At 34.3% G+C, this 19,657-nt stretch overlaps 1 pseudogene; it reads left to right on the top strand.

The window, feature by feature from the left end:
• The window catches only part of LOC141562324 (WD repeat-containing protein 70-like), a 72,739-nt pseudogene extending 53,417 nt beyond the window's left edge, over positions 1-19,322 (top strand).
• The last annotated feature ends 335 nt before the right edge of the window (positions 19,323-19,657 follow it).

Here is a 19,657-nt window from a genome sequence, read left to right as displayed (position 1 = left end):
GCATCCATCCATCTACTTATTTCTTGCTAAGCATTACAGAGCAATATCAGAGTCAGTTCCTGTCACTTTAATTGAAGCCATATAATTGCATTGTTCCATGAAATTCATAATACTAATAGACCTATGTGGCACTTCTATATTGAATAGTAATAGCAAAAATCACTGCCATTTATATAGAATTGTCATATTTATATAATGTTTTATGTACATTTCATTTATATATTATAACAACTCATTGATGAATGTATTCCAGTAATTATTATTTCCATCTTTTTTTGAAGGAGAAACAAATTCAGCAATGTTAAATGACTCATCATTTATGGTCACAGGCTAGTAAGAGTTGGAGCCCACTCTGAAGATGTTTCTTGTAGAGAGATGACAATAACAGACCCAGATGGAAGTCCATCTGTATTAGTTTTTGGCAAACCTTCTGAAAACTCATTAAAATTATGAAATAAAGAAGTGAATTTCTTCTGTGGATCTTGCAGCTGCTTGAAGCTCTGGTGTATCTAAACTTGGGGATTTTTTTTTTTTGACACAAGAATTTGTTTGTCATCTTATCCTAAATAGTATTCATATTGGAATGACTCTCAGGACAGTTATTTTGAAAAAAAAAAGAGAGGGATATCACAGTCAGTTAGGGAAAATAGGTTCCTGCAGAACCCAGAGGCAGAAAAATAATATAGACAAAATCTCATACCAACAATGGGAGGTTACCTTGAGATAGCCTCAACAATGCTAAGAATTAGAAGAGAGGGAGAGAGCCCAACTGGATAGCATTTAATTGCACTGGCATTTCTCCAGGACAGTTAGGGGAATTATATGACAAAAGCAGGTCTAGTGGATCTTCTCACCAAATGGACTATACTTAGTGGTGAGAAAGTGTATGACATTAGTAATTAGAGTGGATGCAGTAGAGATAAAAATTAATGTTGAATAGAGCAATGAATATATGGGGCTTGGATCTCCTCCATGTGGTGTTGGCACCTGGCTCTCCTTGATTTGTGTGGTAATGGAGGTCTTTATATGAAATCTGAATCCAAATTTCTTAGAGGTTCTTTTGAGAACATTATCTCTAGCTTCACTGAAATGGCAATGAATAGTCGTGAGAGTTGGACTCTTAAAGAAAACTATCACAGAATCAAAGCTTTTAAATTGAGATACTAGAGAAGACTAGTTTACTGACAGTACTATTCTAAGTTTGTTCAGGGTAATGCTTTGTGAAGCAGGGAATAATAATCTAATTTAAAAAAGAGAACTCCCTTGCTGATTAAAAGATTATGTAAACTAAGTAAGAAATGGTATATCAGGAGATACTATTATAGCATGGCAGTGTGATATTTCCATGGAAATATGTTCATTTTAACATTTTGTATCTTTTGTTAATTTGTGTAGTTGTGTACTGTATTGATTTTGAGGATAAATTTATATATGGAACAAGTTTCTAGCAAAACTTGGCGATGAAATTAAGTATTTAATTATTCCTACCTTGATTTACATAGATATTTGACATATAAGTTGGAAGAAACTTTAGAAATAATCTAGGTCATATCCTTTGTTTCAAACTTTAATGAACAAAGAAGGTCAAAAGACATGCCCCCTCCCAATATTTGTAGTAGTTCTTTTTAAAGTGGCAAGGAACTGGAAATTGAGGGGATGCCTATCAGTTGGGGAATGGCTAAATAAGTTATAATATGTGAATGTAATGGAATGTCATTGTTCTATAAGAAATGATGAGCATGTTGATTTCACAAAGCCTAGAAAAACTTACATGACCTGATGCTGAGATAAATGAGCAGAACCAAGAGAATACTGTACACAGCAACAAGAAGATTCTGTGATGATCGGTTCTGGTAGATTTGGTTCTTTTCAGCAATGAGGTGATTCAAAGCAATTCCAATAGATTTGGGATGAAAAATGCCACACATTCACAGAGAGAATTATGGAGACTGAATGTGAATCAAAACATAGTGTTTTCATCTTTTTTGTTGTTTGTTTGCTTTTTTTTTCTTTCTCATGGGCTTTCCCCTTTTGATCTGATTTTTCCTACACAACATGACAAATATGGAAATATGTTATAAAAATTGTACATATTTAACCTAAAGCAGATTGCTTGCTGTCTTAAAGGAAGGTAAGGGAAGAAGGGAGAAAAATATAAAACACCCAATTTTACAAATATGAATGTTAAAAACTATCTTTATATATTTGGAAAAATAAAATACTTTTTTAAAAAGACATGTCTAAGGTCACAAGGTACAAATGATGTTTAAATCCAAGTTCTCTAAAATCCATGATTTTCCCTTTGCATCATACCCCAACTTTTCTCTGAGAAGCTGTAGGTATAATTAATTAGACTGGGAACTCCTTGAGGACAAGGACTGTTTTTTGCCTTTCTTTGTATTCCCTGCATTTTGTGTTTGGCACACAGTAGGTGCTTAATAGATGTTTATTGACTGACTATGGTTGTATAGGATTTGGAGAGTTAATAATCCTCTATACACATGTAAAAATGTCGTTAACCATGGAATACACTTTAGCTACTTGTATCTACTAACCTTTGTAAGTAGGTCTCTTAGATCAGTGTGGTCTACTAGTGTTGCAAATATATAACTTAATGTGGTCTACAACTCAAGTGTAATTGAAAAATATTTCATATAATAAATAAAAATGCAATAAAGCAAAGACAATGTCAGTAAGTGCTTTTCCTAAGTCAATGTATGCTCACAGGGATCTTTATATATGGGTTAGCAGCTCTCATATTTATTTGAGTATGATTTCACTGTTTTTGATGATGTTACATTCAATGAAGGACCTTTGATTTCCCCATCCCCAGTTTGTCTGTCTGCCTGTTGTCCACAAGACCACAGTCATGCTTCTGTACTGGAAGCTAAGATCTAGTCTTCCTCTGAATTAAAACTAAACTAAAATCTCTAATTGTACATCATATGATCTAAGTAATATTTTGATTATTCATAGACATGAAATGACTTATCTCCCTTGCTGATCCTATAAAATCCATGAAGCATTTCTTCTAGTAGTTGCTTTTCTTTGGTTCTCAAACAGACCACACATGCTCTCTTACTGCTTCCATCTTCTCTTCTTTTATGTACTGCCAAGCAGAGCTTTGTTGCTGTGGAACTGGCTTCATCCCAGAACTTTCCCTCTTGATATTTGATGCTGAGAATGGTTTGGAGATAATTCTGATGAAACTGTTCCAGAAGTCAAGCAAGATGTTTTGATTGTGAGAAGAGGTTACCTCTGCCAGCTGATGTACAACCTCAGACTTCTTAAGTTTCCTAATACTCATTGAAGTGATTTGATCTGAAGGACATCTTTTTGGCATCTGTGAGTTGTGATGGTTCAGTTAAAGTATGGCAAATTTCAGATCAGACATGAGCTATCAGTTGGCCATTGCTACAAAAATGTAATGATGTGGCTAATGCAAAATCAATATGCAGACTTGCTTGCAGCCAAAAAATGGGAAGTTATTGGCAATTCCAGTAGGAAACACTATCAAACTATACAGAAGAGAAACTTGGAGAAATGAATTTGATCTTTCAGATAAGTTCATCACTTTGCCCCTCAATGTAGTGACCTGGTCTCCTTGTGAAAAATATTTGGCAGCAGGGAGTCTAAATGGTTATATTGTAGCTTGGAATGTGGAAACCAGAGACTGCATGGAAAGGGTGAAACATGAGAAAGTTTATACAATTTGTGGTCTAGCATGGCATCCTACTTCAAGACAAATAGCATATACAGATGCTATATACAGATGTGTCCGGGCTGGGTGAGGTTTCCCATGTTGGACCAGACTTGAGGCAGCTCTCTGCAGGAAGGGAAGTCACTACTCTGGACCAGAGTTAACGGCAACTGTGTGGAGACAACGGTTCTCTACAGGAAGAAGAGTCTGTCCGAGAGATTTGAGTCGACACCGCAGATCTCCTCCCAGAGAGCAATCGGCAGTTTCTGGAGACAACAGCACGTTACATATTGTCTGGTCCAGACAAGACAACAGAGAATATTTGATAAAATACACACAGAAAACATGACATTAAATTTTTAAAAGTTTTTTGAGAGAAATGAAATGGAACAAAGCAAGTTGGTGTAAACCTTTAAAATTATTTTCATTTACTATCTCTTAATAAGCTTATTCCAATTTTACTATCAAGAACATTTAGGTTACAATATTTATCTGTTCCTATGATAAAGAATATAGTATCATTGAGCTTGAAGACATTTAACTTGACAATTCATACTTTATCTCCTAATATAGGAAGATGCTACATTTGTTCCTTTATTAGTTTTGGTTTTACATTACTTTAAAAAATAGCATAAAAGTTACTAGTCAACACTAAAAGTTTTCCTTAAAAGCATAACAACTTTATAAAAACCAGTACTTGCATGGGAGCTATGTCCTTCATTTGTTTATTTTTGTAAATAGCAAGACACAAACTTAATTCTAATATCCTCAAAAGTAACCCTGGATAGCAACAAAATGAAGTAAGTTCTTATGTTGCCTGGGAAAAAGCTGGGTAGAGGCATATTTCAAAAATTATTAGTGAGAAGGATCTAAAACTTAGCTGGTTCATTTTAATCAATATAGGATGACAGAAGTGCTTGGGCATTTTACATTGAATTCTAATTAAAACTCACGTGGAACTACCCACAACTATTTTGGATTTTATTAAATAGAACACAAGATAAAAATGAAACTAATGAATTGCAAAGATTAAAATGTGATTTTTTTTATCATAACAACTGGGTTATAGCTTGTACAAACTAGGGGCATGGTCAAGAATAAAATATTTGGGTTGTTTATTTATTTGTTTTTCCAAGCTGTTTATCCTGAGATCACAGGAGTTCCATTTCATGAACACTTCTCTAATGTATCTTTGAAAACACTATTTTGAAAATGTAAAATTCTATTTTCTATTTACTTTGAACTCCACTTGATCTCTTAGACATAAAAAATAAAGGGAGTATAATAAAATAAAATAAATTTCCCATATTTTAAAGTATTGCTCAATGATGTTTTTATTAAAAAGTCCATCAAGTGTTTTTGTTTTTGTTTTTTAGTGGAAGAGTCTAGAAAAACTTAAAGTTGATCTCAGAGACTCTGAAAGAAATAATAAAATCTGTTCTTCTGGCCCCTTTCTACTCTCTGCTACATATTTCTAGTAGTGGGAAGTCTGATGGGTGAACTAAGGTTAGTACTAAGCAACCACACAAAGGATAAGTGGGAGTAGTGAAAAAAAGCTAGGAGGCTTAGCCCTCTGAATGCATGATAAAATCAGACCAGTAGGGGAGGTGCTGGAGACTGGAAATAGGTTAATAAAGGAAAATGGCATATTTATCAGTCTCAGAGAATGAAGGCTATTTAAAGTTCACTGTAGGCTTAAAACATATTTTGTGATGTGGTTTTGAAATGCCTTTGCTTTTAAGCAAGCTGTGATGTTTCATCATTAAGGCACTGAAATATAAATTTAAGTAAGGAAAGGGCATATAGAAATGACACAATAATTTTGACAGAATTACTATTAGTTATCCTATAAGGTCTATTTGATTTAAAAAAAAAAAGCTGAAACACTAATGACAGTGGCCAAATTTCACTGACAGTTATGCAATGCAATTTAAACACCAAAATTTCCCTAAGTTCCCAACATTCACCTGTAGTTGACTTGATTTGCCTATCAGAGGCACTGGCAGGAACTAATGAGAGCTAACCATTTGCTGGCTTAACTTAAAAGAGGAAAATGACATTGTGTTTGCAGTTTAATAATAATGCTTTAGTTATTTAGAAGCTCTGATACGGGGAAAAGACAAGTGTCCTTGATAGAAACTGGCAGAGAATTATTAACCAAGATTTTTAAGATAGGAACAGAGAAGTCTCTAAAAGTTTTCACAGATCCAAGAAGCATTTAGATATAGCTAGAAAATGAAATCTTCATATTATGAAGAGCTCTAATGTGGAGATGTCAGATATATTGCCTAAAAGTCTAAATGTGACATATAACATTTCCAAACCATATTAAAATATAATTGGGAAATATTGGATAGAATAATTAAAAATACCATAAAACAGAGATAATATGAATCTGTTGTTTTCTAAGTCAATATTCATCTATAGTAGTGCCCATTTCTATTTGAGTTTGATATTCTACTGTAACAATGAATCACTGCTCTCAACAATATGAGCATTCCCTTCAGTGATGAATCTATGACTGCCCATCCTAATTGACTCTGGTTCATGTCCTTTTATAAATTTACCTCAAAGGGTCTGTCCAACTATATCTTTTGATATCATTAAAATACCCATGGAGCTCAGGAGTTCTTTTTAATTTCCCCCCTTTTATTACCAGACTAGCTTATCTTTTATTGTTTTCCATTTATTCATATCTTTGAAGACATCTTTAAAAGCAATATTTCTGCATAAATTCTTGTTGGTAATATTTGGCAGCCAGAAGATGACAGGAAAAGATAATGATGAATTTGCAGGGGATGTAGGAAAACTGGGACACTGATGCATTGTTGATGGAGCTGTGAATGGATGCAAGCATTCTGGAGAGCAATTTGAAACTACACTCAAAAAGTTATCAAACTGTGCACACCCTTTGATCTAGTTGGGCTTATATCCCAAAGAGATATTAAAGAAGGGAAAGGGACCTGTATGTGCAAAAATGTTTGTGGCAGCCCTCTTTGTAGCATCTAGAAACTGGAAATTGCCCTTCAATTGGAGAATGGCTGAGTAAATTGTGGTATACAAACATTATGGAATATTATTGTTCTGTAAGAAATGACCAGCAGGATGAATACAGAGAGGCTTGGAGAGACTTACACCAACTGATGCTGAGTAAAATGAGCAGAACCAGGAGATCATTATACACTTCAACAATAATACTATATGAGGATCAATTCTGATGGAAGTGGCTCTCTTCAATAATGAGAGGATCCAAATCAGTTCCAATTGATCCAGTAAGTTGAATAGAACCAGCTACACTCAGTGATAGAACACTGGAAAATGAGTGTGGACCACAACATAGCATTTATACTCTTTCTGTTATTGTTTACTTGCATTTTTGTTTTTCTTCCCAGGTTATTTTTACCTTCTTTCTAAATCCGTTTTTTTTGTGCAGTAAGATAACTATATATATAACTATATATATAACTATATATATATGCATATATATATATATATATATACATATATATATATATATAGTATTTAACAAATACTTTAACATATTTTACATATATAGGACTAACTGCCATCTAAGGGAGGGAGCGGAGGGAAGGAGGGGAAAAGTTGGAACAGAAGTTTTTGCAAGGGTCAATATTGAAAAATTACCCATGCATATGCTTTGTCAATAAAAAGCTATAATTTAAAAATAATTGGCAGCAGCCAGATAATTCCTGCACACCATACAATCTTTCCCTCTAAGCCTCCCTATCTATTCTTCATTGCCTGTTGGGTAATTCTCTATCTCTTTTGTGTTGTAGCAATCTATGCCTTGCAGCCATTTGATATCACCAGGATGATATTGTAGTACACAATTTCATATAACAAAGCAATCACTTAAGAAAACATTTCTGGATTGCCTGTCATGTGAAAGATATTATCCTGGGTAATGTAGGTGATCACAAAATATTTCAGAAAAGACTTCTGCCCTCAAGCACCCTATAGTCTAGATCAGCAAAGCAGACAGGCATATAAATAACTAACAGTACAAAGCAGCATGGAATTCTTGCCAAGTAAATGGTCTAGACAAAAAGCAGTATAGAAGTTCAAAAAATAGAAATGATGGACTGGGGTGGTGAGGCAAAGCTTCTTTCATACAACATATACTCATTAAACATTAATGACTTAATGAATTGATCCTAGAGATCAAGAACCTTGACTATTTACATGGTTTTATAAATCCTTGTTATAGTACAATGAATGTTGAGGGCACTTCTTCAGTGCTGTGGGATGGAAAGATAATGGAACACGAATCTTTTTAGTTACCATGGTAAAGGTAGACTGAATGGAAATGCAAAAGCAGAGGGCTGTGTGGTGATAGAAAACACAACAGCAGCAAACAGCCAAACAAAAAAGAGGGTTACATTAAATCTATGCATCTTAACTGCATTTTCAGGTTGCTGAAAAATGGTATGTTGTTATCTGTTAATATCAAGCTGGTGATATCAGTAAAGAAATTGGAAATGTCTAAAGGGAACCATGAGAGTAATAATCATAGACATAAATTTTTAAAAAAAAGAGAAATACATACTCATGCTATATTAATGAGCTGCAAATCAATAGTCATTTGAATGTGGAACAGAAAACCATAAAGTTACATTAAATATTATTTTAAAAAATTGGAACTGCAGTGATTTATAAAGATTTGTCAAATATGTTTAAAGTGAGAGCCAAAAGAAATTGTATCTAGAGATCTGAGGTCATATTGTAAAAGGAATGCCCACTGAGTGTTCAAATTTATCTTGGAAAAAACAATAAGATGAATGTAAGAACTAATGATCCAACTATATGGGTTCAAGACCAAATCTTTGACAGTAAGTTATGCTAAATGTTGACTTGTTAGATAGTATAATTGCTCTTCATGATGTTTTCTTCAATGATTAAGGATCTATCTATCCCCAAAAATCCTTGGTATCCCTACCTGCCTTTAATGATTAACATCATTTTAGAGTCCTCTAAGGTAAGGTACTAATCTTGATTGACTGAGAAGTGAGTGAAGATTTACCTAAAGGATTTTGTACTAATGGCGCTGGACAATGCTCTCATCCATCAACTCTAAGCATCTAGGGAGACCTTATCATTTGACATGTTGCAGATCATTCTTCCATTTGCAAGGTGATGAGATCTGAAATGATCAGTTTATCCTGGGAAGGTCATCTTATTCAGTAGAGCTGAAACCAAGAAGAGCTACAAATAGAAAGTATAGTATTAGAGTGTAGTTCCCAGGCATTTTACATACTAGAATCTTAGACTTTTAACATTCAGAGTGAATTCAGAGGTCACCTGGTCCAATTCTTTCTCTACTTGAATGAAGCTACTATGCCTCTAACAAGTCTTATCTTCTCTAGGATAAATATTCTTCCTTCTTTTTTGGCAAGGCGGTTGGCATTAAATAACTTGTTCAGGGTCATACAACTAAAGTGTAAAGTGTCTGAGGTTGGATTTTAACTTGAGTCTTTTTGACCCCAGGACTGGTGCTCTATTAATTTTATCACCTAGCTCCTCTCCTAACTCCTTTAATCGGTTTTTATATGATAGGTTTTCCAGATTCCTTATCCATTTGGTGATTCTATTTGTCATTGACTACCCATTTCTAGGTCTCATCTACCCAAGAAAGAGTACAACAGAACTATCATCTTCCTTGTTTTGAACTCACTTTTAATGCAACAAAATGTTAGATTAGTTGAGTTTACCATCATAGTGTTGACTCCTGTGCAACTTGTAAGCTGTTAAACTCCACGCATGACCTTTTCCACCTGAGTTGCTGTTAAGTCACTTTTTTTTGACTCCAAATTCATTAGTTTTTCCATTCTCCTATAGATGTCTTTTGGTAAGAATTCTGGTGAGATTTTGTAGTTTATTCTTTGAACTAAATAGCAGGACTTTACATTCAGTACTTTTAAAATTTCTTACATTAGATTTTTTATGTAATTCGGGATAACATTAATAGAAATAGTAGTAGTTTTTAAGAGCTTCTATTATGCTATCCAAAGTGTTCATGGAAGAATCTATGGATAGCTAGTGGTTCAGCAGAACATGGAATAGAGTGATTTTTATATAGTTGAAGCTGGCTTCCATTCCTCCCTCAGCATCAGGTCATTAAGCTCAAACATGTTTGCCCTATTATTTAAGCAGTGGGTTTCAATTCTTGGCTTGTTAAGTTTTCTTAAGATTGTCTAATTGGATATACATTGATAAATTGGCAAATACTCAGATATGATGATCTTGAGTGGTTGATCATATTTAATTTCAGATCATTGGAGAAACTTTGGAAAAACATAGTATATTATGATACAGGCTATGCCAGCAGATGTGTGTCCTGGATGAAGATTAAAGTTGATAATCATTCACCTAGAGCTTGAAAAGCAAAATTATGAATGATGACTCTACTGTGATTGGTGAGTTATGACAAAAGTTTTCCCAGATGGAGTGTCGGTTTTAGTACCTTTCCTCCTTTGGCAAAGGGAATGTAGCTTATGTACCACAGTGGCTATAATTCTTATTTGTATACTCAGCCAATTTTGTGTGGGTTTTGTTTTTGAACATGTTGTTCTCTGCAGAGTTTTGACAAAACAGAATGCCTGGATATCTAGAACTTTGTGAAAAATGAAAAGTAGCTAGAATTAGAAGATGTAGGGTGGAACTCTTTTTCTTTCCACTCTTTGCCTCTGTGGTTTGGGATAAATTATTTCCTTACTCTAAGCCTCAATTTCCTTATTTGTAAAGTGAGATATTTGAATTAGATGATCTCTAAGCTTTCTTTAAACTTTTAAGCTAATGGCTTGACTGGTCAAGGAAATTGATGGGGCTATTGAATTCTTTCCTCCCCCAATTGCAGTGGAAAAAACATGCCCCAAGCCTTTTAATCCGCTGCATATGTGTTATGTGTATGAATTTTAACCTTTGAATATGTTTGGTTAGCTGAACTGCTGAATATAAACTGTGTTGATGTGACCGAGTCCAAATGTTTGATCTTCCCATGGGTGAATTAGCTTTATTCTGTTTCCAATGCCATTGACAATCACTAGAGTCCCAGGTTGCTGTCTTGTCCTAGAGTGATCTCAAATGATATGATCAGATACTCTCAGCTGTTCACTGAACCTGAAACATGGAATCATCAAAAATCACTCCCAAGAGTGAAAATGCTTGGGACTGGGGCCATGATAACTCTAGCTTAAATGTATATATAACCTCTAGGTAAATACAGAACTGTGTTAGTGAATTTTCTCATTGCATTTAGTAATGTTGCTATATTTTATTTCCTTTTAAATATCTTAGTGAATGTAGCCTAGTGTGGAAATGCCAGTGCAATCATTCAGCACCCTCACACAGCTGCTCTATTCTCACCCATTAAGGTCTTGCTGTTTCTTGTATTGTGCACTGTACTAACTTGCCATGTAAATAATGACTGACATTCCTGAAACATTCTGTGGTTAATGAAGTACTTTACATAGATGGTCTCAGTGGATCCTTGAAACAAACCTGTAAAGTAGGTAGCACTGGCATTTTTAGCTTCATTTGACAAATAAGGGAACAGATTTAGCAAGAAGTAGAATTATTTGTTCAGGGGGCACAACTAGTAAAGAGGAAGAGCTATTTGAACTGAGGTTTTTTTTTTTTTTTTTTTTTTACTCCAAATTCATTAGTCTTTCCATTCTCCTACAGATGTCTTTTGGTAATTAGGAAAGACTAGATGAAAGAACAGAGATGGAACCCATTGCCGGAAATCCCTAGCACCATCACAACTATCACCATTATTACTATAACTAAAAACAAGTTAAAATATAGATTTGGCTGATAATGGATAAATATTATCAGTTTAATATGCAAAGGCCAGAATGAGACATATTTATGTACAGTATAATTTTCACATAAAGTCATGTCCTTGAAGATAAGCCAATGCTCAAAATTCAATTTAAGAAATGAGGTGACTAGAAAGTCACCATCATTAATAGCAAATGTCATCTTAGAAAATTTATTTGATTTATATTTTTCTAATTACTAATGCAATAAGTTACTTTCTTCCTCCCTATATATTTCATCCCTCCCTGTCACTACCAAATATTTACTTATATATTAACATGTCAAAGATTTTTTCTTTCAGTGGTATTTCCTTACACTGATTTAGATTACCACTCTATAACTTAGCAAGTCAAGTCAATAAGTATTTATAAAGCACCTCCTGTTGCTTGTGACTTGCAGAAGCTGAATGATTTGCCAAGTCAAACAGCTAAAAAATATCAAAAGTAATGTTTGACTCCTAGTCTGTCAGATTCCAAATCTAACACTCAAATCACTATCCCATTCAAATACCTCTTTACTCAGTTATACTTAGAAAAATTATAGTCAAAAGATATCAGAGATGGGAGGACCTTAGAAATTATATAATCCAAAGCCTTAAGTATACCTTTTGGAATCCTAATGAAATAATTTAATAGCACAATATATAATTTATATTTGACAATATCATATAAAAAGCTAAGCTTTTAATATACTTAAGATTATTTTTGTTTCTTGAAAAATGATTTCTTCATTAAAATTTTAATAACTCAGAATCCTAATAAAAAGTCTCTAGAAAAATTTAACCTGTAAATATGTCTACATCATTAAGCTCTGGAAAAAAAAAAAAACATGGGACAGATTTTTAAAAAGCCCTTTTAAAAATACTATTCAGAAAGGAAAGTGTTAAAACTTGAATGCTATGGCTTTGGAAATGCAAAGGCTTAATTTTAGCAGTACTTTTTAGAGAAGTAGAGGCTTTGGAAATATTTTGAACAATATTTTAAAGAAAATAGATTTAGAATAGTTAAGAACTGAGATTTGCCTCAATTAAGGAAAAAAAAAAACACAGAAAACTATTTGTTTTTTGCTAAGACAATTGGAGTTAAGTGACTTGACTAGGTCACATGGCTAGGAAGTGTTAAATGTCTGAGGTAACATTTGAACTCAGATCTTCCTGACTTTAGGGCTGGTGCTCTATCTACTGTGCAACCTAGCTGCCCCTAGAAAACTTTTCTTAATGTAGCACTCTTTCCATTGAAACAAAGTACTTAATCGTGGTGGTTTGTTTGTTTGTTTGTTTTTGCTATAAATCTTTATTCAATTCAGTTTTGCAAATATCTATTAAATACCTATGATGTATTAGACATTGTACTTTGAATACAGAAATGAAAGTATCTATCCACAGGAAAGTTGTATTCTATTGCTTGCAAAAAACAAATACAAAGACAAACAAATGCAAAATACATGCAAAGCAAATACAAAACAATTTTAAAAGAAAAGGCATATCAATCACTGTTATTTATTCAGAGGCAGTTTACACTAAAAAGAACTAAATAAGCTAAGTAGGCTTTTGAATAGAACAAGGAATATGAGGATTGCATTGGACGTGGGAAAAAGAACAGAGAAAGGTTCAGAAAAATGGTAATTCTCAAATTGTGTTGGTAGAAGAATATATTAAAGATTATGTTGATGGATTTGAGAATTAAGAGGATTAATTAGGAAAGATGAGCCCTTATATGTCTTTTAATAGTAAAAACAAATATGCTGGAAGAGATGAAGAAAATCAAATGCCTCCAGACTCTATCCCTACCTCCTGACAAATTTTGCCTTAGATTTAGTCACAAAATCAATCTTTATCCTAAAATTTCAAATGAGAAAATAGAAACATAGATGTAGAGTTAGAAAGGGACTTAGGTATTAATGAGGGCATTGCTCTCTCCTGGTTCTTCTTCTACTGATTTGATGCCTCCTTCTCTGTCTCCTTTCTGGATCCTCATCTATATCATACCTTTTAATTGTAGGTGTCTCCCAGAATTTTTCTTTCTTGGACCCTCTTCTCTTCTCTCTTTATCCTACTTCACTTGGTCATCCAGCTTTCATAGATTTAATTACCATTCTTATGCTAATGATTCTCAAATCTACCTATCATGTTGTAAGCTCTCTGATGATTTATAATTTTGCACCTCCAACTGCCTTTCATACATTTTACACCGGATGTCCAATGGACATTTTAAATTCATCAAGTCTAAAAAACAGAATTACTTGCCTTTTCCCCCTATCCATTCCCCCATCCAAGTTGCTTATTACTGTGTAAAGTAATACCATTCTTCCAGTTCCTCAGGCTGGCAAACTAGCTATGATCCGTTACTTCTCAGTATCTCTCATCTATTATTAAAGGCTAAGACTTCAGTTTTGCAACATTTCTTGAACACATAACCTTTTGTTTTCTGAAATTGTCAGCATTCTAGTACAGATCCTCATCATTTTTGTCTGAGTCTTGTAATAGTTTACTGGTGGTCTGCTTGCCTCATATTTCTCCCCATTCCAATCTTTCCTCCAGACCAAAGTGATTTTCCTAAATCACAGGTCAGACCTTATCAACCTCTCCCCTCAATAAATTCCCTAGGATCAAGTGCAAAATGCTTCATTTGGCATTCAAAGCCCTTTACTGTTGTGTCCTGCTTTCTAGAGCCCCCAAGTTGGGGTGGCAAAACGTACTGTTGCTTTCTAGAATCCCCATACCAGGGTGATTAAAATATACCTGTGTAGTAGAGAAGCGATGAGGCCAGACTCCCAAGGATGGTGGAAAAATGGAGTCTGTTTATTTCCAGGGCTTTCTTCTTTTTATAATGTAACAAATACAACACTGAGCACATGGGACCACATAACAACTTGCAATAGCAAGTACATAGTTTGCCACCTGGTATCACTCTGCCTCAATCATAACACTGGTTGTCACGGCCCCCTGACTTCTCAGGAAGACTGAGAGCCCTTAGGGGAGATGAGAGTCAAACCAGACATTGTTAGCAGGTTCCCTCTGGGCTGAATGGTCTTATACCTTACTCAGTTTCCCCACTGACTGTGACCCTCTATACTTTACAACCTAACTTTTCCCTATCTTTCCAATCTTCTTAGTCATTACTAGTCTTTGATCCATTGATTCAGGCTTCTTGGCTCATCCATTTAACAAGACACTCCATCTCTCAACAGCTGGTATTTTTTTCTGGCTGTCTCTCATGCGTGGAATGTTCTTTTTTCTCAGCTCTGTCTATCAACTAAGTTTCCTTTTTTGCTACAAGCCTTCCCCTTCTTACTTTTGATACTTTCCTTCTGTCAATTACTTCTTATTTATCCTGTATATCTCTTCTTTTGTATGTATTTCTCTACATGTTATCTCCCCATTAGCCTATAAACTGCTTGAGATCAGAATTAATTTTTGTCTTTTTTTTGTATTCTCAATGCTTAAAACAGTGCCTGGTATATAGTAATTACTTAATATATGTTTATTAATTGATTGATTAATTAATCAAACCTGACTTTATATACAAGATAACTAAGATCTAGAGAGTTTAAATACTCTGTGTCTGAGATTCCAAAAGTAATTAGTGGCAGAACTGGGATAAGAGCCCAGGGCTTCTGATTCCAAATCCTGTTTTTTTTTTTTTTTCATATATGTTGAATCTTTTATTGGGATGGATTAAGCCTCAAGGAAACCCAAGTTCTAATAGATCTTACATATCTGAAAAAAGCTTTGATAAGGAACCCAGTAAGGGACCTTATACCTGCTGTTCATAGACTAACATAGCTAAGTTTGGGGAAGCTCATTGCCAGAAAGTTGGCTTCCAAGTGATAAATATTTGAAAATATAGCAACTAATGAATGTCATCTACCAAGCTGGAGATAAATTACACTGGGGAAAGCAGATCAAATAACATATTCTTCAAAATCTAAAAAGTACCCTCAATAGACCTTTGCATGGTGCTAAATTTTTTGGTATCATTTGCTGATGTTTTCATTAAAAAATTCCTTTGTGTACATCATAAATGCCAGACACATAGCTATTCACTGTTGTATTATTTAAAATAAAATACCAAGTACTTAGAGTGACAAAAAGCTTCAAAATCATGAATCCAAAACTTTAATTTTAGATATGAGGAATCTGAGGTCCACAGAAAAGAAGTATGGATTGTACTGAATGGCTTCTGAGATGCTTTCCAACTCTAAAATTGTGTGATTCTGTGAAGTGACTGGCTCAAGGTCATATTGTTGTAGAGCTGGAGTTTTATCTAAGTCTTCCTGTTAAAATGTTAATATTTTGGATCTCAAAATAGAAAGTGAATTAAAATTTATGTTCTTTATGTATTAACTGTACAATTTCACATAATGATGGTAATTAATATTTATATAGTTCTTTGCAATTTTCTAAAGTGCTTAGAAATGCTATTTTTTGGGATAAAAGCTTTTCATTTTCTTCTGAATCCTTTATAGATAAAGACATATATGGGTTTTATTTATTTCATGAAATGATGTACTTGGTCAGTACCCCTTTCCTGACCCTACCCATAAAATGAATTTAAACATTGAAAACAATCAGTTTTATATTATATCTGAATTATAGCATTCCATAGGAAAATTAAACAATTTATCATGTAAACTCTCATTTTTTTTGCTATTGAGAGAAAAGTACTGATTAGTGATTATGTCTCTTTAAATTTTTTTTTTAATTTTTTAAATATTAATGCTATCCTGTCATTAAAAACTGAAATGGGATTAAATGACTGTTGTGTCTGGGGTAACCCTACTCCAGACTTTAGAGCTAAGCTAGAAAGATGATAACTGGGAGATAAATTCTCCTGTAATGTCAAGTAAGTGTTCTCACCTTTCATAGAAATCTCAGCCCCCCAAAGCCCTTACTGAAATAGGAAGGTAGAACCTGAACTAATGGGATACATTAGAATGACTATAATGGAACTCATTTTTTGCTGAGGACAGAACTGGATTTTCAAGTCTGCAGAAATCTTTCCCCTATCCTTTATAGGACAAATAGATTTTCACATTTTATAATCTATGCATTAGTTTAGTAAGAACTATCAATGTGTCATATTATGAAATTAATTTTTACATGGTCTTTTCTAAAGAATCTTCAGAGTCATAATTAACAATGTTCATATCCTGCAAAATTCCAATAAAACGTACCTGGATCAACTTTTCAAGAAATTTCAGTTGAAAGGTGGGATGTTACTGTGGGGAGATTTCCAATAATGTTAGACAGAAGTCCCAGTGGGGGAAAGAACCCAGGACCAAACACTTAGATTCTCAGACTCACATTTTTTCCACCCTAATTCAGAAGTCTCTTTCTTTTGCTTAGTTCCTGCTTTTCAAATTCGTGGTTTCATCTTTTTTTAAATTTTTTTCTATCAGTGTGGTCCATTTTGGACTTCAGCTCTTAATGTATAGAGAATATTTAGCATATGTTTTCTGGTGATGAGGTATTTAAAGATAATCTAGTACAATGCGATATAGACTAAGTGTTTACTTGCCCTGGGAGGTAATGTCTTGGGAAGGTATCATAGGAGAATGGATTAGAGTGGAGGTGGGATTTTGGTAGCTTTTGACTTTAATTTATTATTTTTACCAGTTAAATGCTAAGAACTTTTCCCCTTCTTCCCTCCCCCTTTCCCTATATCCTGGAGTCTTAGAAATGCTATTTTTTTGGGATAAAAACTTTTCATTTTCTTCTGAATACTTTATAGATAAAGACATATATGGGTTTTATTTATTTCATGAAATGATGTACTTGGTCAGTACCCTTTTCTGACCTACCCATAAAATGGGTAAACTTAAAAACTTAAAGAAACCTAACTTGTTTTAAGTAAAACTACTAAAGATTGATTCATTGACTGTTCCATCCTACTTATAGTTTGAGAAGCCTTCTCTTCATCTTCACCCTCACACATACAATGAACATGGTGGGCCTTGAAAGTTTATTGTGGTCTGTGAAGTAAATATAAAATCCTACTGTAGGTTAGAAACTATATCAACCTCCAGTCAAAATCTCACAGATAATCTTTTGCTTAGGTATTACCACTGCTAAAGCTAAAAGATTGGGTTGTTAAGGTCATTAAATGAGAGGCAGTGTTATATGGTTAAAGGATCATTAGGCATGGAGTTAGAAAATGTGGATTCAAGTCTAAGTTTTGTAACTTGCTATCTTTGTGACCTTTTGCTCTCTCTGGGCACAGTAAAATATAATCTGTAAAATGTCAGGTGTTGACTGTTCCTGTGCTGCTGTGGCTGAAGCCGCTCTTCCTCTTGACAGGTGTGCATTTTTTATTTTGTTGTCAGCAAACAATTGTGGAAAGTAGAACAATTTTTGAAGCCAGAAAGAGGAAGAACTGCAGAAACAGAAAGAATTAAGAAGGCAACATGAAAATATTTAATCTCAAATCTGATCAAATTCCCTTTTATATCAGCTTGCACACAGAGTAGTGGAAGCTATAGTAATTCTGACAAATAATTATTTGGACCTCCTTTGCACTTCAAACTACCCAAATACAACCTGAAGACACAGATGAACATATAGATTCCCCCTGCCAAGATAATGATAATGAAATACAAAATGAAATTAATCCTATAAAATTCTTGATTCTTATGAAATTACTCTGTAGCATGGCAATAAAACTGTTTCTGCCTTAGTTCCAGACTCTTCAGGTGGTAACAGGAGAATCTGATTATGATATTAAATTTTAGGATTTTGCAGAACTAGTTGCTTCCTTTCAAGCTTTCCAACCTCTTCAATTCTCTGATTTTCATCAAATTATGTAACACAGTACAGGAACATAGGAGATGTGATTCCTGTCCAGAAGCTCTCAGGCCAAAGTTCTTCTTCCTTTTTTTTTGCTGAGTCAATTAGGGTTAAATGACTTGCCCAGGGTCACACAGCTAGGAAGTGTCAAGTGAATGAGGCCAGATTTGAACTCAGTTCCTCTTGACCTCAGGGCTCGTACTCTATCCACTGTGCCACCTAGCTGCCCAGGCCAAAGTTCTTGACAAAGACTACTTCCTAATAATGGAATGTGTGAAAGGAAAACAGTATATTGTGGATATTCTATCATTAAGGTTAACATGGCAATGGTTAATACTGGCTTCCAAAATAAAGGAAGAATTTTTGACTTGTCCAAATTATGGGACCATGTAAACCTAAGATATGGACAATGATAAACAGAACAAAAACATATTTAAAACAAGAACAATTCAGGGAAAAAAAGTTATTCCAACCATTTAAGCAAACAGTACATAGAGTAGAGATGGGAAATTCATTGCAACTGGATGGCGGGATGGAAACATATAGATCTGGGACAGAAATATGAGTGTTCATACCAAATTCCACTGTAGGTAGGCCCATGATTCTGGTACAGATACTTGCTGTGGGGCATTTTTGTCTGATGCCATTGTCCTTGACTTTTCTGGAGTGGATGATAATTTTAAAACATGAAACATGAAAACAGCTTAAGAAACCATTTTTTAAAGCTTCAAATTGTCCTACCTTTTACTTAATAATTAACTGCTGGTTTAGCCCAGGTTAGCCTTTGGTGACTAAAAAAGTCTGTTAAGAAGGGAAATGGCAGTGTCAGGCTTTATTTATTTACTTTTTGACTGCTAGACATTCCATAAATGTTACCAACCCAAGTTTTGTATACTACCTATGGCATCCCAAGCTAAACTAGATGATGGTTGAAAGTGAAAATAGATGGCTAAAATGTATTATGATCCCAAAAGAATAGAGAGGAGCAAAACTATGTAGTTAAAAAGAAACATATGACTAGACAAACTGACATTTTATACTAGGACAACATTATTAACTCTTCATTTACTGCCTATATTTTGTGAGCTATTGTTAGGATTACCAGGTGAGAACTCAGGTTGTCTGGACAGTGACAAGGTGAGAATTCAGGTTGTCTGGACAATTACAAGGTGAGAACTCAGGTTGACTTGACAGTTCTCTGGCTCAGACTTTTGGTTTGGGCCTTTAAAGGGAGTTTACACCTTAGAAATTCTAAGAGGAACAAGTTCATTGGTTGGAGTACTTCTTCCCAGAAGCCATTGCATTATCCCACGCTCATTCTCTGGGAGGATAAA

The sequence above is a fragment of the Sminthopsis crassicaudata genome, chromosome 3 (genome assembly GCF_048593235.1).
Source record: "Sminthopsis crassicaudata isolate SCR6 chromosome 3, ASM4859323v1, whole genome shotgun sequence".
Taxonomy (NCBI): Eukaryota; Metazoa; Chordata; class Mammalia; order Dasyuromorphia; family Dasyuridae; genus Sminthopsis; species Sminthopsis crassicaudata.
This window is presented reverse-complemented; position numbering and strand designations above follow the sequence as displayed.